The following is a 21,055-nucleotide window of genomic DNA, read 5'->3' as shown; positions in this document are numbered from 1 at the left end:
AATGCGGTAGCACGAGCCCCACAAACCCAAGTCTGCCTACCCAGGCCAGGAGGCTTGCTGCTGCAGGTGGCCACAGGCTATGGAGATGCACCCCAAGGGACTGGTATGTGGCTCCATCTCTTTTCCACTCCTTTAGAGCGGAATGACACCCCAGGAGAAGAAGACTCCTTGCATCTTCCCCACCTTCTAAGTAATCTGGATATTAATTACCTTCCAAAGGAAAGATTCTTTTCCATAAAGTCCTTTGCATGATTTATGAAAGCTCGACATGATGAGATAATGCCAATGTAACAGAATGTTGTAACAAGGAAATGGTCTCCTGCTATAATAAAAATGTAGAGGTGAAGCCAAGACATTTGTTTCAAAGCAGAAGAGACTGAGCCTTTAATAAAGTGATTATAATGATTTAATTGCTATTCTACTTAATGATGTAGATTTCAACATTCTTTGTAATGGATGTTGGCACAGTAGGTGGAGAGGTGCAATAGCATCATTAGTTACCAGTGGCCATTTCTGAATGGCTTAGAGAATAGACACTATTTGCTTCAGCCAGTCAGAGACAAGTTTAAACTTACAAGCAGAGTGACCATGTGATCCTTTTGAGGACAAGCTACTCATTGACTGACTAATTTTAAAAAATTCCCTCCACCCCCAATCAAAGACTAAGTTAATGGGCTTTGTGTATGAAATCCAGTCTTTCCAATCTGTGGACAGTGCATAGGACAATTCCGCAGTCCTTCTATGACCGACATTCCTTATGCACCCGGACATGTCTGTTCATGGCCACTGGATCTCCCTAACTACAAGTCCACAGGTCTTATAGCTTGCCCCTCAAACCTCCTCTTCTACACTGGCCTACGCACAGCTGGCCTGAAGCCTAGCTCTGCTGCATGCAGCTGTTGCACACCTTTCCTGCCACTTCCTGCTCTTACATAGCTGAACCACAGCCCGTCCTCTACCTTGAAGGACCTTCTGTGGCCTTTCCACACTTTTATTATTTAGTTATCAATAATAAGTAATCAATGGTAGTCAACATGTATATTATGGCAGTGCATAATCCCATTTTAATGTGAGCCTTAAAAAGACAGTTAAGAGGCAATCTCTGCTCTGAAGGGCTTCTAGTCTACAGGCACAATCCAATGGAGGATAGGGGATGGGGACAAAACACAGAAGCAAATGAATTATCAGATGTCAAACATCCATGTTAAATCAAGGTGAACTGAGAGCTTTGGTCCCTCGAGTGAAAACTGCATCATTTGGCTTGAGTGAGGTTCATTATAAACTCTGCCTGGTTTCCACCCCCTCAGAAACCCATTCAATGCTGCTTACGCTTCAAAAATCACTGCTTTCTTGGTTTGCTCTGAAGCCAGGCTCAGTTTTTACTGAATCGGACTAGAAGGAGTCAGTGAAATAATCCCGTGTTTCATTGCTATTAGACTCTGTGGTTTGTACATCTTTTAAAATATTTCTTTTTAATGGACACTTGTTACCTAGTGATGATATTCTAAATTATTAAGGCCAAGTGGAGTTGTTAGTTCAATATTTGATTTGAAGAAGTGCTAGTTACAACCAGGTCCAAAAGATGCAGGCATGAAGAACTGTATGAGGCCTTTGACGACAGTTAAAGTAAATGAATAGTATAAACGGGATGGAGTTAATCAATTGAGTAAAATGACAGGAAGGAGCGTAAGAACGTTCGAGTTGAAGGAGTTTTATAGTAATCATGGTTTCTTCACTGCAGCTGCTCCACATTTGGTTAATAACAGAGTTGATGAGCAGCTAATTTGTATGAAACTGGGAGCAAGTTTAATATTGTTTGGGTTATAAGGGAAGTCTGGAGCTGATGGTCAAGGTGCCTGAGTTGGTTCAGTGTTACACTCAAACTATTATGAAAGCTGGTAGTGAGAAATTTGGTGGATCACTGTGTGACTGGAAAAAAATGCTGGCACAGTTATGGCAAGTGTGCAAGAGCAGATCTCTCACCTTCAGGATGCCCTTACTATGAGTCTGCTGGTCAGTGCAGGTTGACATGGCAAGAGTGTAATTGTGTTTATAACATGGAAACAGCCCCTCTGCTCAGGTCCACTCACTCTCCTGTTGGATAAAGCCACAAGGCCACTTAAAGATCACAGGAACACATGAGCAAATTAAGAAAAGCAGCGGAGGATGAGGTCATGGAGAAGCTTTGACATAACTTTTACAGAGGATGGCACAAGAGTGCCCATAGCATAAAGGCAGTCAGGTGTTCTATGTAAGGGTACATTTAAAATGCCAGGGCAGCTTTGTCCAATCATTCCCCTGCTGATTTGCAATTTTAGATGTTTATATTCACCCTATATCCCTGCCGTACCCTCCATTCAATCCCCAAGGCTCTCAGCCTGGGGTCACAATTACCCTGCCCTCTCCATATGGTTAAACAGGAAATGCAGGGTGTCTGTGTGTTCCAATATAATCTGAGTGAGAGGAACTCAGGGACCTACACTCTGCTCATGTAGAGCTAATACTGGCCAAGCCCATACATCCATTAGCTATCACCACACTGTGGACAATGGTGGTCACTATGTCCTGATCCAGGACAGCTGGTTGGCAATGTGTGTAACTTTAAACATATGAGTAGTCCTATTGACTTCAACAGGACTATGCATGTGCATAAATGTCCTGGAATGAGGCATATAATGGTGTCTAATGATGCAAGTATGTTGCCAGGTGCTATTTGCTGTTCATATTTAATAACCAGAGTCTGATCTATATTGTCTGAAAATAAAGTGCTTTATTACAAACCCTTAGTCAACCAGATTTTCAAAGAAAGTTTCAAAATATGAGATTCCCGTAATTAGTAATGGAAACTTGCAGTGTAGTTAGATTATTGGGATAATTGGATACATGGGAAGAGGTCCCCTGACACTGCAATCCGTTGTGTTAAAACAGCAACTGCACCATAAGCCACTGATTTCTAAGGCCTTCCCAGCTGAATGTGGTAGCAATTCAGATCTTGTATCTACATGGGTAATAGGTATATTTTCCCCACATGGAATGTTGGGGCAGTAAACAAAGGAAGTTAAGAAAACAGTTTTCTTTATGTTTACCCCATATCCATGGGAAACTTACAAATAAAAAGGATTTTGCCACCATGACAGGATGAATTCATGCAAACCTAATACGTGGCAGTGACGCTTCTCAGGGCACCCAGGGCTGTGAGTCACCTTTTTGTCACACGCCTTCAGCACAAGGGAGTCGTGCCTGTGCCAACTGGGTGTTAACTCCCTAACACAAGCTGCCTGTCAGCCACTCAAGCACTCTCCTCTGGGCTACACAAGCCCTGCAGGTTGACAATAGATGCACCCCAGTCCCCAAATCCATCTGAAGTATCCCCCTGTGACATCCAGCCCCAAGCACTGGATACCCATAGAAATCCCAGATCCTCCATTCCAAAAGGAACAGTGAACCCAGTTTACCAGCTTTACCTTAGGCCACTGCTCCTGTGTCACATGCACCACTTGAGTTCTATTATAGGAAAACAAAAGGAAATTTATTTAAGAACGAATAGAGATTCAAACAGAAACACATGAGAGTGATGAAAACAAATGGTTACCTAATAGGGTCTACGCTTATTAATCTTTCCTACCTACTCATAGATTCTCACCCCAAAGTTTAGTCTTTTGCAGCACTTGCTAACCCCAAGGAGCCAGTCTTTCAGGAAGCGCCCCCTCAGGGAATGGATACAGAGTGTCTTTCTCCACCCTGAGATATACTGAATCCGTTTTTTGGTCTTTATTCATAGACAGTACGATCCTCTCGCTGTCATATCGTTCCTCTTCACTTTCAAGTGGTTTCAATGTTTATAGTTTGTCTTTGATTGTTTTCTATTGACTTTTCATTGACATGATCAGCTAGCCAGTGAGGGGTCACAACTCTCTTCTGCTTGAATGGGCCCATCAACGAGGCATATGATTGCCTGGTAATTCACTTTTATTCTAAGACCATTTTCAAAAAAAATTAGTCCTTAAATCACATCTCACAATGATTATGAGCATTGGTAAGTTACAAGCTTTCAGTAGTGACCTCACATGCTGCCATTCATAGATAAATACCATGAAAGTGGTATATTTGGTGTAATGAGTTTGTCAGGTCTGAGACGTTTGTAAAGAACAGTGAACCCTTTACCAGTTGGCACCAATGGGCCTCTCTGAACCACTGGCATAAGGATAGAAGTTAACTGTAGAATTGGAGAGGCAGAGTCCCTTTGTGAAGATTTGTAAAACCTCACTTTACTTACAGCTTAAAGATTATTAGCAAATGTCCTGGTGACACAAGAAGAGGCAGCTCCAAGGAAGTCAGTGGAATTTCACTGACTAGGCTAGTAGGGAATTTTGACCTGTGAATTAGTCTTGTGCATACACTAGAAAAACCACAGCTAGGAAAAGAAACTCAGGAAGAACCAGTCCTCTTTATTCTGGTTCTCCCTGAAACCCATGGAATCACTGTGCTCTCTGGTGCTCCATTGCTTCAACTTGTAGAGGCATTTAAGGTGAGGCTTTGAAGTTAGAGAATGAGGTTCAGGCACTTAAAGGCCTATTCTCAATACTGGCAACAGATTTGCAGCAATCAGCATTTCAATTGATTCAGTTAAACTGTTGCAGACACACTTAAATCAGTTTTTCAATTGGCTTAATATCAATGTAGAGAATTAAACTAAATCTGTATATGCCAGTTGAGAAACTGATGTAAGTGTGTTCACACGAGAATTTGCAACAGTTTAACAAACTCCATTTACAAACTGATTTTAGTTAAAATGGTGCAAGTTGCGTGTGTAGACAAAGCGTCAGCTCAAGCTCCCTGATCGAGCTGTGTCCCTACACAACTTGTCCCACTCACATTACTCCTGTTTCTTTTACAATATTATGTTGCATCCATTTTGAGGGTATAACCAAAGAGGGTCAGAATTTGGCCTTGTGTTATGAATAATTTCTTGTTTTATTTGTTCTTACTGTGTGTACTACATTTAGAAATAAAAAGGCTTATATAGTTATATATCAAGAGCTGTCACTATCAGTAAGATATTTCCTCTTAAAGTTATTGTAATTTACATTTTATCATTATTTACAGATGCTCTAATTATTATTCACCTAAAATGTTTACCTACAGTAATATATAGAAAAGAACTAGATCTTGCAGGGGGACTACTCATGTAAAGTTAAGCATGTGCATACCTCTTTGCAGGATCAGGCTCTATGTGTATAATCCTGCTCCTATACAGATCAGTTGAAAAATTCCCAATTTAGTAATGGGGAGGAGAACTGGGTCTTAAATGAGCAAAGTAAAATTTTCATTGAGATTTTTCAGCTAACACTATGATTTCTGACTGCGAGCATATATCAATTGGAGCAACATTGACTGATAACTAGATTAACATCAAAAAGTTCTGATATCAGTAACTCAAACTTTTATGCCAAATTAAGTGCAACCAATTTGCTTCTCATATTGGGATCCCTAGTCTAGATGTGAATATTTGTTGCAAGATAACAGGCACCAATGATCCTTGGTTCATACAGGAATCAGGTACAGGCAGATTCATAATGCTGATAATTTGAGAACAGTAGAAAATGTCGTCACCTGAGTTTTTCCTCAGGGCTTATTCACTCCCCTGACCTAAAATATTTAAATTTGTAATTTACTAAGCTATTTGAGAAACCAATGCCCAATTTTTACAGAATCTTAAAAATGGCATACTTCAATGTATTAACTTATGTGTCTATATATACACACACAAACACACACAATTGTCCTTTACCACATGGACTATATGTTGGAACAGAGAAGTATTTATCAGTTTGTCCTTCTACTGAGATCTGAAAACTCATAGTGCTGCAAGGTGAACTACCACTCATGATTTATAGTGTTATAATTGTGGCAAACCAGCTGTTTAAAAACTTCTGCAGAATTTATTTGTTCCTGGGCTGAGATAGTTTGGGCCCAGTCTCCCAGGATGCTGAGTGCCCTTCTGAAAGTGTAAACCCAAATGAGTATTTTCCCCCTGCAAAATAAAGGATTCAATGCTGTTTGTTTCCTTTAAAAGATACCATCACATCCAGAAGGCTAGAACTTATAAGGCCAGATTTTCAGAACTATGGAGCACCTACAAATCCAGCTGAAGTCAATGGGAACTGGAGATCGTAGAATATCAGGGTTGGAAGGGACCTCAGGAGGTCATCTAGTCCAACCCCCTATTCAAAGCAGGACCAATCGCCAACTAAATCATCCCAGCCAGGGCTTTGTCAAGCCTGACCTTAAAAACCTCTAAGGAAGGAGATTCCACCACTTCCCTAGGGAACCCATTCCTGTGCTTCACCACCCTCCTAGTGAAAGTTTTTCCTAATATCCAACCTAAACCTCCCCCACTGCAACTTGAGACCATTACTCCTTGTTCTGTCATCTGGTACCACTGAGAACAGTCAAGATCCATCCTCTCTGGAACCCCATTTCAGGTAGCTGAAAGCAGCTATCAATGATAAATGATGATAAAGACCTTTGAAAAGCAGGCCCATAAAGCACAAACCTTCCCTACTAAACCAGCATCTGTGTGTGGGTGTGTGCATGTGCATGCACATTCTTTGATAAGGAAACAGATGTCAGTGTCAAGTTTCCAAAAGGACTGAAAAAAGAAAAGGAGGACTTGTGGCACCTTAGAGACTAACAAATGTATTTGAGCATAAGCTTTCATGAACTACAAGCAAAAAATGCTCGTTTAAAATACACTTAACTATTCTTTATTGTTTGCAAGCCAATGTTCGTGCTCCAAATGCACATTGTGCAGTGATTGGTTCAGCAATGCTGCTGAGACTGCAGCACATGGTCCCCCCCTTCCTCCCATTTTTGGGCCTTAACCTCTCCTCATTTCAGCAGCAACAGTCTAGAATGATAGTGTATGGTTTACTACTCACTGTATACCACAATGCCATGTGTTGTAAGCACCTTTGTGCTGATTGTGGAGCTCTATGGGGTTAATAACATGAGTCCCCTGGAGAATCAGGATGTGTCCCACTATTGGAAACATACTTGGATCTCACTGCTGCTTTTCCCCTACAGAGACAACTCACAACACACCTGCACTTTAGCTTGCTTTGTTGTTGTTGTTGACTGGCTTTTCAGTAGCCTGCATCATCACTGCATCTGAACAGTGTTAGGATATAGATATTCAGGCCTGTCTGTAAAGGCCTGTACTTTAAGAATTTAGGGGTATTCTTATCACTTGGCTAGTTCTAGAGGTATAAAAGAAAGAAAGAATCAAAATCACTGTCTGCTGGTGTAAGGGCCTTCTCTTACTTTGACAGTTTGAGGCCCTGTGCTTTGGCTAAGCAGTAGAGGCAGCCATAAGCCAGGAAGCGAACAGTCACATCCTCACATTCCAAACTAGTCACATTGAAAGAAGGTGCTATTGGGCTGTTAGGAATACAATCCTGTCCTGATAATTCCTATCACCTCCAGAGAAAGGGAAGTGCCTAGAAAATGTAAAAGGAAACTTAGTTTGATAGCATCCTGTCTGGCAAGAACTCACTTATCAATAGCTGGGATGTGAAATCCTCACTTCTGTATTGTTTTGTCATTATAGTTCCCACTTTGCTATTGTTTGTCTGTATAATCTCTGTCTGGTTCTGTGATTGCTTCTGTCTGCTGTATAATTAATTTTGCTGGGTGTAATCTAATTAAGGTGGTGGGATATAATTGGTTAGCTAATCATGTTACAATATGTTAGTAAATAAGAATAGTAAATATGGCAGGCGACCAGCTTGGCTTAATGGTGAAATCCTAGCGGATCTTAAACATAAAAAAGAAGCTTACAAGAAGTGGAAGGTTGGACATATGACCAGGGAAGAGTATAAAAATATTGCTCGGGCATGTAGGAAAGATATCAGGAGGGCCAAATCGCACCTGGAGCTGCAGCTAGCAAGAGATGTCAAGAGTAACAAGAAGGGTTTCTTCAGGTATGTTGGCAACAAGAAGAAAGCCAAGGAAAGTGTGGGCCCCTTACTGAATGAGGGAGGCAACCTAGTGACAGAGGATGTGGAAAAAGCTAATGTACTCAATGCTTTTTTTGCCTCTGTTTTCACTAACAAGGTCAGCTCCCAGACTGCTGCGCTGGGCATCACAAAATGGGGAAGAGATGGCCAGCCCTCTGTGGAGATAGAGGTGGTTAGGGACTATTTAGAAAAGCTGGACGTGCACAAGTCCATGGGGCCGGACGAGTTGCATCCGAGAGTGCTGAAGGAATTGGCGGCTGTGATTGCAGAGCCCTTGGCCATTATCTTTGAAAACTCGTGGCGAACGGGGGAAGTCCCGGATGACTGGAAAAAGGCTAATGTAGTGCCAATCTTTAAAAAAGGGAAGAAGGAGGATCCTGGGAACTACAGGCCGGTCAGCCTCACCTCAGTCCCTGGAAAAATCATGGAGCAGGTCCTCAAAGAATCAATCCTGAAGCACTTACATGAGAGGAAAGTGATCAGGAACAGTCAGCATGGATTCACCAAGGGAAGGTCATGCCTGACTAATCTAATCGCCTTTTATGATGAGATTACTGGTTCTGTGGATGAAGGGAAAGCAGTGGATGTATTGTTTCTTGACTTTAGCAAAGCTTTTGACACGGTCTCCCACAGTATTCTTGTCAGCAAGTTAAGGAAGTATGGGCTGGATGAATGCACTATAAGGTGGGTAGAAAGCTGGCTAGATTGTCGGGCTCAACGGGTAGTGATCAATGGCTCCATGTCTAGTTGGCAGCCGGTGTCAAGTGGAGTGCCCCAGGGGTCGGTCCTGGGGCCGGTTTTGTTCAATATCTTCATAAATGATCTGGAGGATGGTGTGGATTGCACTCTCAGCAAATTTGCGGATGATACTAAACTGGGAGGAGTGGTAGATACGCTGGAGGGGAGGGATAGGATACAGAAGGACCTAGACAAATTGGAGGATTGGGCCAAAAGAAATCTGATGAGGTTCAATAAGGATAAGTGCAGGGTCCTGCACTTAGGATGGAAGAATCCAATGCACCGCTACAGACTAGGGACCGAATGGCTAGGCAGCAGTTCTGCGGAAAAGGACCTAGGGGTGACAGTAGACGAGAAGCTGGATATGAGTCAGCAGTGTGCCCTTGTTGCCAAGAAGGCCAATGGCATTTTGGGATGTATAAGTAGGGGCATAGCGAGCAGATCGAGGGACGTGATCGTTCCCCTCTATTCGACACTGGTGAGGCCTCATCTGGAGTACTGTGTCCAGTTTTGGGCCCCACACTACAAGAAGGATGTGGATAAATTGGAAAGAGTCCAGCGAAGGGCAACAAAAATGATTAGGGGTCTAGAGCACATGACTTATGAGGAGAGGCTGAGGGAGCTGGGATTGTTTAGTCTGCAGAAGAGAAGAATGAGGGGGGATTTGATAGCTGCTTTCAACTACCTGAAAGGGGGTTCCAAAGAGGATGGCTCTAGACTGTTCTCAATGGTAGCAGATGACAGAACGAGGAGTAATGGTCTCAAGTTGCAATGGGGGAGGTTTAGATTGGATATTAGGAAAAACTTTTTCACTAAGAGGGTGGTGAAACACTGGAATGCGTTACCTAGGGAGGTGGTAGAATCTCCTTCCTTAGAGGTTTTTAAGGTCAGGCTTGACAAAGCCCTGGCTGGGATGATTTAACTGGGACTTGGTCCTGCTTTGAGCAGGGGGTTGGACTAGATGACCTTCTGGGGTCCCTTCCAACCCTGATATTCTATGTTAGGATTGGTTAGTTAAATTTCAGTAGAATGATTGGTTAAGGTATAGCTAAGAATATTACTATATAAATTAGGGGCAAACAGGAAGTAAGTTGGGATTCGAAAATAAGGAAAAAGGAACTTGTATTTAAGCTTGCTGGAAGTTCACCCCAAGAAACATCGAATTGTTTGCACCTTCGGACTTCGGGTATTGTTGCTCTCTGTTCATGCGAGAAGGACCAGGGAAGTGGGAGAGTGAAGGAATAAGCTCTCTAACAAGCAGTTCACAAGAATTAATAGATTTATTCCCATTTTACATATAGGGAGCCAGACAGGCAAAGCGACTTGACCAAGCTTATTCAGGAATGCAGTAGAGCCAGCCAATAATAGAATCCAACTGTCTTGGATCCCAGTTCAGTTCCTCACCCAGTTTGGGTCAGAAGAGTGGGGAAGATCTGTCCTGGAATATGCAATTATTTTGCTAAGATTTTTCTCCTCAAATTCCAATATTTTCAGGTGACTATAAAAAACACAGAAAACCCCTCACACATCCCAACATCATATACCTGAACAGACTTATGTTTACCTAAGTAATAGTGATCTGTTTGTATTCTCTTTTTCTCCATATCGTTATGCATTGCAAAAAAGCTTGGATTATGCCTCCTGCAGCTAGCTTGTGTCCAGTCTTGTGTCCAGTAGGTAATTTCACTAGAGAGGTTTATTGTCTCAAACAGCCGATATGGCAACAAATCTCTTTAATACTTTTATATTATGCAATGCTTACTATTATTTGCAAAAATGAGTCAGTAAGTATATATGTGGCCTCCTTTGTGTTGTTTTAATTTGCATGTAGCCAGCAAACAAGAGTGTGTAAGGGGTGCATAAGGGATTCGGTTCGCCATATTCCACCCCAAAGTCATGGACTGGGGTGGTGCTATCATTTTAAAAGTCTGATGCAGTGAGATGCAGGGCACTCACCTGGGAAAGCAATGAGGGTTCGATGGGAATTCAGGGCACACATTGAAATCAATGGGAGTTAAGCACCTAAATACCTTTGAGGATTTGGGCTTCAGAAATTCAAACAATTGCACCCTAACCCTCTATTTTCAATCACTATAGCCTTATGTCCCAAGTGGAGATTCGCAGCCAATCAAACCTCTATGCCAGAAAAAGCCCTGGGGAAACAGGCACCTTTTCCAGAACGGTTGGAAGGTTATCAGCATCCATATCTGACAGACCAATGGCTGAAAGGGGATACGTTCCAAAGCTGAGGACCCCCACTGAGAATACACTGCCATGAGTCCCCTTTCATTTTAACCGGGGGATGGCTAATTTGTACACCACAGCTGATCCCAGTATCAAAAGGAGAGAGAGTCATTCTCCACATTACCGGGATCCAAATCATTTAGGGCTTGTGAGGGAGAGGGTGCGGCCCATCATGCCCCCTTCTCCACAGCACCTCTCTCTGCCCCGGTGCAGTGTTGCGGCAATTTTTGTAGTCTAGCACCCCTTGTAGTTGTTCTGGTGTCACAATGCTCTGCCATTGTACATGGCCAGGTCCTCTCAGTCCATTACCTTTCCAGGGATTAACAGAAAAAATCCAGAAAATAGGAAACTCAACATCTAATGGCCTTCAAGCCAGTCTCTATCTGGCACTTCCTGTTCTTGGCTTCTTTTATTATTGACAGCCATGCTTCCCTTTTGCTCTGGGGGAGAGGCAAGGGACCCCAGGCCCACCCTCTCCTCTGGATTCCAGACCAGGGATCCTGCATAGGTGGCTAAGAACTGATCCTTCAATCCCTCTGCTATTTTCCTTGTGCTGCTCCTACCTTTACCTTACACACTGGCACCTTCACAAGATCTTCAGGCTTTGTTTTGCCTACCTTGAGATTGGTGGTTCCTCCCAGCTTTTCCTGTGGCCAGCTACAGAGCCGTTTCTCCAAATGGAGTCTCAGATCTGCCCTGCAGCAGTGGGATTGTACTGCTAGCAGTTTTCTGTGCCCCTTGCCTTCAGACAGTCAATATCTCTCTCCTTTGAGCAGGAGTTCTCAGTCCTTTCTCTGGGCCTGGGGTTTGTCTCTCCAGCCTCTTGCCTCAGGTTAGTCAGCTGTAAGGCTTTTACCAGCTCCCTTCAGCTGAACACCCTTCCCAATTAGTCTTCCAATCTGGAAGGCTCTGCAGGCTAGCCTTCTACTGTCAGTGTCTGTCTATGTTGAGGGAAAAGGCAGCCTTTTTCCAACTCTTTCCTAATTGGTTGGGTGAGGGGAACCTTGCCATGCCTGCTTTGCAAGGTTTCAGTCCCTTTAAAGTACAGTTTCCAAATTCCTTCCCCAATCACAATTCTCAGGACTCTGGGATCTCTATATGTATCTACTGCACCCTTCTGAACCTTTAAGGGCAAAGCCAGGTGGTGGAGTGGCAGTACCCCCATCAGTGGGGGACAAAACTAACAACTTAAACATCACTTGGAAATCAAAGAGACTGTGTAAATCAGAGTTCGGGAGTAACATGTTCACCATTGGAAACACTTCTTAATAAGAGGCAGTCACAGTCTGCTCTATATACAATTTCTGAATAGTTTGATGGTGTAGCTCCTAGCAGAACCCATTAGTAAATTAGCCTCAGGTTGAAAAGGAATGAATACCCGTGGTGAAGTCTGCATCAGAAATAAAAAGCACCTCAACCTTCTTGCCGGAAGCAATGGCGGTAAAATGTACTCTTGGCAGTCATTACTACCTAGATATCCATAAACAGCTGAGGGATTAATCAAGACTCCCAGCTTGTGACCCCTAACTACTAGTAATGGGCATGTCCTTTTAATCAAGGAGGTGCTGAAATAATCTCAACCATTTCTTTCAGTGGCTTCCTCAGACCCACAAACATTAACCCCATGTTGTCTGGATCTCAGCCAGCCAGCCCTCCAGCTATGCCCCAATCTCTGCTAGACTGTGGGTATGTTGTTCCACTGCAATGGCAGGGTTGGAAGAGAAGGAAATAGGGCCAAATTTCCACAGAGGTCTTGATCAAGCCTCCATTTGTCTCAATGCAGAGTTGTGTACTCCAAATCTTGAGCACTAACACCGTGTATTCATTTCTAATGCACCATTGCCTGCTGCAGAGATTATATCCCTTCCCCATTTAGACCACCACCAGACACCATCTCCATTTCATATGCTAATAATCCCACCAATTTGCACACACTTTCCCCAATGCAGACTGCCATTTCTGGTTTAGTTTCAGAAATACCTGTACTGGAACAATTCTTGCCTTTCTGCCTATGACTCTATGTGTCTATTTCACCTGGCTGAGTCTGAGTTGAGTGGTTCAGTTCACTCCCCTGCCACTTGGGTATATTCTGAATCTCATGGCCTGGATAGCTAAATTTAGCACTGAAGGGAAAAAGCAAGCTCAGCCCTTCCCCTTGCTAATAATGCATTAAATTACTTAGAAGGGGTGTCCTTAGCTCAGTATGTAATACAGGATTTGTGTGAATATGAAAGAATAAACAGGAACTGAGGACAAATTCTTCCCTTTGGTGTATTAAGAACTATTTATGCACAGATTTAGGCATGTCATACAATTATCCTCTTCATATAGGGACCAAATGAATCTGGGGAACACCTTGGAACATATTCTGTGCGTTCTTAGAGGTCAAGACTTTCCACTAGCAGAGAAGATTCTTCCCTGGCTCAGTAACAGTTGTCTCTTTTTGTCATCAGCCAAGAAGAATCCTATGTCCTTGAAATAGACCCATAGCCACTCTAGAGTACTGAAAAGGATTTGATATTACATATCCAGTTTGTCTTGCCTGGCGGTGGGAAGGTACCAGCTTACCAGCAAGAGGAAAGAGTCAAATATTGGCACAATAAATTATAACAGTCCCCCAGGAGCCACAGTAATCTATTTAGTAAAGAAAGTCCATTTTAACAATTGGACAACTAGATGCATGTATTTTATTGCACTATTATTTTCTATTGAGAAAACAATATATATTTTAAATAAACCTGCTGGCTTTTGTAATGTACATAGTATTATCAAATGGTAATTATCATAAATGGATGTGATAAGAAAGATGTTTTTTATGGTTAAGACACAAGGCTGGGTGTCAGGAAATATGGGTCCCAGGCCTGGCTTTTCTGTACAGTCCCTGTGTGACTCGGACGCTGCTGCCGCTCCAGCTAACCCCCCCCCCCAGAGAGAGGGGGCCTGCCGGCCTGCTCCCCCGGAGGGGGGTTGTGGAAGGACCCAGCCCCCAGACCCAGCCGCTTGCTGTTTGTCTGCGGACCCGTCTCCGGTTGAAAGGAATCTTATCACTTGCTCCGGCATTTCTGGAATGCAAAAAAGAAAACCCAGAACAGACAGAGAAACAGCCATCTACCAGAGGAACACCGCCCAGGGAACTTACAAATCGCCGTGGAGGGGGCCCAAGACTGAGTAACTTTCGAACTGTGCTCTCGTGTGGGGGGAGACCTTGACTGTGTCGTGACTGTGTTTGTAGGGACACAGGGGGTGTGGCACAGAGCTGCCCCCCGATCCATCTGTGTCCTCCCAACCCCCACACTGTCATCTTCACAACTGCCTCCTCCACCATCATTGCTGGCTGTTTAACATCTGCCTCTGGACTTAGCTGCTTGCCCTGATTCCACCGTGTGGGCCAGAAGCACCAGCCAACGAAACAGGACTCTCTGGACAAGCGTACGGTGGTTCATGTGCCCCCCTCCCGCCCCCGAACTGCCCATCCCACAGCCTGTCCCTTTTACCTGACCAACTCTTGTTAACCACCTGCCACTGCCCCCACTGGGGCATCGGCAATGGAGGGCACCAGGGTGACCTCCGCTGCTGCCATGCCCACCGCCTCCCCAGGCTCTAGGGAAGCCCCCCCCGGCCGGCGGGAAAGGCCAGGGCAAGAAGAAGGGGAAAGGCCCCGATAAAACCACCAGGCCCTCGGTGGCAGGGGCCACCCCCATTGCTGCGGCCCTGCCACTGACCATGGCGTCCTCCCCGCTGCCCCCTTCACCAGCTCTGCGGGTGTCCCTCCCTCACCCCCCAGGATGTATGCCCTGGCGGCAGCAGCCCCCCCGCCTGCCACCTCGTCATCTCTCCCGCCCACCGCCTCCGCCACCATCAACAGTGGCCGGGGCCCCTTCCCCCCCCTACAATGCCCAGACGAGCGGGAGAGCCCCGCCCTCGCTGCTGACAATCTGGCGGGGCCTATGGAGGAGGGTGTGGCAGAGATACCACCACGCATTGGAGAGAGCCTGCCCCAAGGAGAATCCTCCCTCCCTTATGCCGCCCCACCGCCCCCCCCCAAGTCCCTGAGCCATCACCTTTACCCCCTGACATGACCCCTCCTAACCAGCCCCCAGCTGATGCCATGGAGGGCTGGGCCCTAGTCCAGGGGAAGCGAGGCAAGCAGAAGGCTCAAGCTCCACCTCATCTACCCGAGGCAGAGGCCCCCTGGAAGACCAGGAAGGGGGGCACCGATGCCAAACCTTCCGCTTTGCCCACGAGTGCGTCCCATCAGCCGGGAAAGACGTGGTAGCACCGGAAGGTAGTGTATCCCCTCCACGGGATACCCTCCCCTCCAAGACCCTCGAGGAAGCCCCTTCTGTTCTGACACTACCTGAAGCCCCCGTGAACCCCGAGGCAACCGTAGTGGTGGTTGCCAGCGGGGAGAACCCCGGGGCGACGGAAAGTGTCCTATCCTCCATGTTCGAGGAGATTGAGGCCCTAGATCTGACCCTGGTCGCCCAGGGGGAGGACGACCTTTTGCCAGCAAACCTCGATTTGGGCGACCTCACTCTACCCCTCTTTTCCCCATGCTCCCTCCCCATAACTGCTGCTTCTGCTCCCACCTCCGAGGAGCCCCTGGACTCCTCCATCGACCTGGCCACTGATGGCACCCCGCTGATGACCACCGAGCCTGCTCAGGTGACAGCCGGCGCCACGTGGCTGGGACACGAGTCGCCAGGGGCACCCCCCGTTGGTGCGGAGCAATCGATTTCCTTCCCGGGCGGGGGCCCAACAGAAGATAATCCACCTCCTGATGCTGTGGCCGCTAAATCCACCATAGAGCCCGCGCCCGGTATTACTGAGAGCTCCCTCCCCACCTCCTTAACCCTCGAGTCTGATCAGGAGGCGCCACCATCCAGCTGCTTGCCTCCCAAAACTCAGAACCTCGCCTCTGCCCCTGCCCCTACCCCATCCAATTTACCTCCTGCAATGTTATTGCCTCCACCGGGGCTTTCTCCTTCCCTTTCCCAACTGATGACCCCCAGGGAGCGGCCTTTGTGTTCTCCTGCCCCGACCCATTAGGGGGCGGTGGAGGGAAGATAGCAGCTCCTATCGCCCCAGAGCTTGAGGCGGGCCTAGAAGCTCCAGCCCATCAGGCACCCCATCGGGGGTCCACACCCTACTTGTCCATTTTAGTGGACCACGGGGCTGCACCAAGGGCCCCACCGGGGAACAACCGGGAAACCGTAACCCCACCCCCCCATGAGCTGCGAGGAGAGCTGCGGAAGTTTTTAGAGGATGTCCATGGCTCCCGCAACAAGGTACAGCTTGCTCTCCAGCGATGGGGGGATTTTTTTCAAATCCTCCGGGCCACAAGGGCCCCTCATGGGGGAAGGTAAAGGGATGGGGAAGCAGGATGCCGCGGCCTACTAGAGGGTCCGCGTCTTCCGTGACCAATTACTTACCTACGGGATGGGTCAAGGGCTGTTGTGGGGCCCATGGGGGGATGCGAGCGTCCCTGCCAGTGAGGATCTGCCCCGGCCCCCCCCATGACAACTCTCACCATCGCAACGTTGAACACCCGGGGTTGTAGGATGGCTCTCCGCACGTCCCAGGTGCTCTCCTTCCTTCGGGAGGGAGGGTACTCTGTGATTTTCCTGCAGGAGACCCATATGGATCCGACCGCCGAAGACAGTTGGCGGCTGGAGTGGGGGGACAGGGTCTACTTTAGCCATTCCACGATTTGGCAGGCTGGAGTGGTGACCCTGTTCTCCCCTGACCTACGGCCCGAGGTGCTAGGGGTCGCTGAGGCCATGCCGGGTCACCTGCTGCATCTCCGGGTCCGTATAGAGGGGCTTGTGGTTAACCTCGTTAACATCTATGCCCCGACATCGGACCCGGAGTGGCTGCAATTTTATCAGCAAGCGTCCGCCTCCCTCGGCGCCTTAGATTCTCACGAGTGCCTGGTCCTGGGAGGGGATTTTAATACCACCCACGAGGAGTGAGACCGCTCGGGGACCGAGCAGAGCCCAGCCGCCGCGGACACCCTCCGGAGATAGTTCAACATCACTCCCTAGTGGACATCTGGTGTGACCACCACCCGGATGACACTTCCACGTTCACCTTTGTCCGGGTGGAAGCCCATCGGTCGAGCCCCTCGGTTGGACCGCATTTATTTATCATGCTTCCATCTCTCACGAGCCCACTCCTCCAGCATTCGGCTGGCCCCATTTTCTGACCATCACCTAGCCACCATGACAGCCTCCCTCTGTGCGGAGAGGCCGGGGTCGGCCTATTGGCATTTTAACAACAGCCTGTTGGAGGATGAAGGCTTCGTGACGTCCTTCCGGGAATTCTGGCTGGCCTGGTGAAGGCAGCGGCATGCCTTTCCCTTGGCGCGGCGATGGTGGGACCTGGGGAAGGTGCGCACCCAGCTTTTCTGCCACGACTACACTCGGGGCACCAGCCGACAGAGAAATGCGGCGATACAGCAGTTGGAACGGGAGGTCTTAGAGCTGGAGAGGCATTTGGCCGCCAGCCCCGAAGACCCGCTCCTCTGCGGAGCGTGCCGGGAGAAGCGGGAGGAGCTCCGGGCCCTCAAGGACCATCGGGCCCGAGGCGCCTTTGTTCGATCCTGCATCCACCTCCTTCGGGAGATGGATCGCGGCTCCCACTTCTTCTATGCCCTGGAGAAAACGAGGGGGGCTAAGAAACACGTCACCTGCCTCCTGGCAGAAGACGGCACCCCCCTCCTGGAACCTGCGGAGATGTGCAGGAGGGCCCAAGCCTTCTACGCAAGTCTTTTCTCCCCGGATCCGACTGACCCTAGCGCTTGCAGAGTGCTTTGGGAGGAGCTCCCTACGGTCAGCGCGAGTGACCGAGACCGGCTAGAATTGCGTCTCACTCTGGCCGAGTTCTTGGAAGCCCTCCGTCGTATGCCCACTAATAAGTCTCCAGGCATGGACGGGCTGACCGTGGAGTTCTACCGCATGTTTTGGGACGTCCTCGGCCCAGACCTAGTCACCATCTGGGCCGAGTCTCTGCAGAGCGGGGTCCTCCCTCTTTCGTGCAGGCAAGCTGTGCTCGCCTTATTGCTGAAGAAGGGGGACCTCCGCGATTTACGAAATTGGCGTCCCGTCTCGCTCCTCAGCACGGACTACAAAATCGTAGTGAAAGCAATCTCGCTGCGGCTAGGGTCTGTGCTGGCGGACGTGATCCACCCAGACCAGACCTACACTGTTCCGGACCGCAGTATCTTTGATAACCTATTTATGGTTCGGGACCTTTTGGAACTCGGGCATAGAGATGGTCTGTCATTCGCCCTCCTGTCCCTAGATCAGGAGAAGGCATTCGACAGGGTGGACCACGGGTACCTCCTGAGCACTCTGCAGGCGTTTGGCTTTGGACCCCAGTTTGTGGGTTTTCTCCGGGTGCTGTACACTTCTGCAGAGTGTCTGGTTAAGCTCAACTGGACCCTGACCGAACCGGTCAGCTTCGGGCAAGAAGTACGGCAGGGGTGCCCCCTCTCGGGCCAACTGTATGATCTGGCGATGGAACCCTTCCTCTGTCTCCTCCGCAGGAGGTTGACAGGGTTGGTGCTGTGGGAGCCAGAGCTGCAGCTGGTCCTGTCGGCGTACGCTGATGACGTGCTCCTCGTGATCCAGGACCCCGGCGACTTGGCGCGGGTGGAGGCTTGTCAGGCCATCTGTTTGGCAGCCTCCTCCGCCCGGGTCAACTGGGTCAAGAGCTCTGGCTTGGCGGTAGGAGACTGGCAGCAGGCGAGCTCCCTCCCACCCATGCTTCAGACGATCCGGTGGAGTGCGGGTCCAATGCTCTACCTCGGTGTTTACCTTTCTGCCACGCATCCCTCTCCGCTGGAAAACTGGGAAAATTTAGAGGGCGGGGTGATAGAGCGGTTCCGGAAATGGATGGGACTACTCCGATGTCTCTCCCTCTGAGGGAGAGCGCTGGTGCTTAGTCAACTAGTCCTGTCCATGCTCTGGTACCGGCTCAACAACCTGGTCCCAGCCCCGGGTTTCCTGACCAACCTCTGGACATCGATTCTGGGGTTTTTTGGGTCAGGAACGCACTGGGCCCCTGTAGAGGTTCTTCATCTACCCCTGAAGGAAGGAGGACAGGGCCTGAAGTGTCTACACAGTCAGGTCCGTGTCTTCCGCCTCCAGGCCCTACAGAGGCTCCTCTATGGTGCAGGCAGTTTGGCGTGGAGCACACTGGCGCACGCCATCCTGCGCCACATCCGAGGTCTCCGATATGACCGGCAGCTCTTTTATCTCCGTCCAGGAGGTCTTCCGCGAGACCTCTCGGGGCTGCCGGTCTTCTACCAGGACCTCCTCCGGACTTGGAAACTGTTTTTAACAACCAGGTCCGTGGCGGCAACTGAGGGGGTAGATCTCCTCGCGGAGCCCCTGCTACACAACCCCCAGCTCCGTGTGCAGGTGGCGGAGTCCCGTTTGGTGCACCAGAGCTTGATCCTGGCAGAAGTCACGAGAGTCGGAGACCTCCTGGACTACAACTGGGGAGACTGGCTGGATCCCCTGTTGCTCGCCCGGCGCATGGGGCTCTCCAGACCTCGCACCCCCCAGCGCGTACTTCAGGAGGCGAAGGCCACTTTGCCACCCGAACTTACCTCGATCGGGTCCTGCTCGAGGGCACGCCCTGCCCACCCTCTACCCCAGGCCCGCTGGACCTTTTAATTGGACCCCTGCCCCACAGACCCAATCGACCCCCTCACCCTTCACTGCGAGCTGGCTGCATGAACTGCAGCCAGTATGCTTCCAAACCGTGCCAAGGAAACATCTATACACGCTCGTGCCCCACACCCTTCACACCCTCACCCTAGTGTCCCGCCCCGACACAAAGGGGCGAGATCTTCTGCCACCTTTGGAGGGTGAGCAGCCCCGGTGGGCCAGCCTATATTCCACCTTGGTTCCGAGGCCCATCGGGGACATCCGTTGGCCACTCCTTCATGGAGCTGTGAGCACGGGCACGTACTTGGTGCGGTTCACCCCCGTCCCAGATACTTGTCCCTTTTGTGGTGTGAGGGAAATCCTGGCGCATGTATATTTGGAGTGCGCCTGGCTGCAGCCCCGTTCTGGCTCCTCACAAATCTCCTATTACGTTTTTGGTTGCATTTTTCCCCTCACCTTTTTATTTATGCACTCCCCATCCGTGACCTCACAAAGTCGCGGGATCTCCTACTTAACCTCCTCCTGGCCCTGGCTAAAACGGCCATCTATAAAACCAGAGAGAGGAGGTTGGCCGATGGAGTTTCCTGTGACTGTGGGGCCGTTTTCTGATCCTCGGTCCGTTCACATATCCGGGCGGAGTTCCTCTGGGCGGCGTCCACTGACTCCCTTGATGCTTTTGAGGAGCGGTGGGCGCTGTCCGAGGTTCTCTGCTCGGTGTCCCCGTCCGGGTCCCTTTGTCTGACCCTTTGTTTGGGGGAGAGAGTAAGGGGCCCCAGCCATTGTTGCTGCGGACACCACCACCTTAGAGGCGTCCTTTCACACGTGGGTGCACGTGTGCCCCCCCCAGATTGTCCACCCCACAGCCTGCCCCTCTTGTTGGGTGCTTTCAGAGGAGGGAATTGTTAGTGACACTTGGGCGTGGCGCCAGGTAACTCGAAGGGGTGGAAGACCACGAGAGTCGAGGAAGCCCCCCGCTCTGGGCCCAGGCAAGCTTGAACACTTCCCTCCCCTGAAGCTAATGAAAAAACAATTGTGATTGGTTGCTGTGTTACACATTGCATATGCTGCTGTTTTTACTTTGTAAGTGTGTTATGCAAATAAAAACTTTTGCTTCAAAAAAAAAATTACTCTCCTGTAGCCATCTGGCCCGACCCTGTCACAGAATCTAACTTTAGGCTCCTATTTGTTAGTCTTTGGCTCCATACCTCATTTTCGTAATCTACAAACTGGAAGTAACCATTTTGCCAGCTCTCATGATTTGATCGCAAGTTCCACGATATTTGATGCTTTGTTTAAAGCCTCAGCTCCTGGAGTCTTGTGATGACAGCAGGATCTCACCTGCTTCTTCTTTAAAAAAGTAGTAAATTTCTAGACCTTATG

The 21,055-nt window shown here is 48.5% G+C and overlaps 1 protein-coding gene and 1 long non-coding RNA gene across 3 annotated transcripts in view; both read right to left on the bottom strand.

The window, feature by feature from the left end:
• LOC122464769 overlaps window positions 1–246 on the bottom strand; it is a 139,291-nt gene extending 139,045 nt beyond the window's left edge. Inside the window, exon 1 of the long non-coding RNA XR_006289118.1 lies at window positions 211–246. This is a non-coding gene — a long non-coding RNA (uncharacterized LOC122464769). The remainder of the gene's footprint in view (window positions 1–210) is intronic.
• The window catches only part of ADARB2 (adenosine deaminase RNA specific B2 (inactive)), a 427,219-nt gene that overhangs the window by 374,818 nt on the left and 31,346 nt on the right, over window positions 1–21,055 (bottom strand). The window lies entirely within an intron of this gene.

The sequence above is a fragment of the Chelonia mydas genome, chromosome 2 (assembly GCF_015237465.2).
Source record: "Chelonia mydas isolate rCheMyd1 chromosome 2, rCheMyd1.pri.v2, whole genome shotgun sequence".
NCBI classification, from domain to species: Eukaryota; Metazoa; Chordata; order Testudines; family Cheloniidae; genus Chelonia; species Chelonia mydas.
This window is presented reverse-complemented; position numbering and strand designations above follow the sequence as displayed.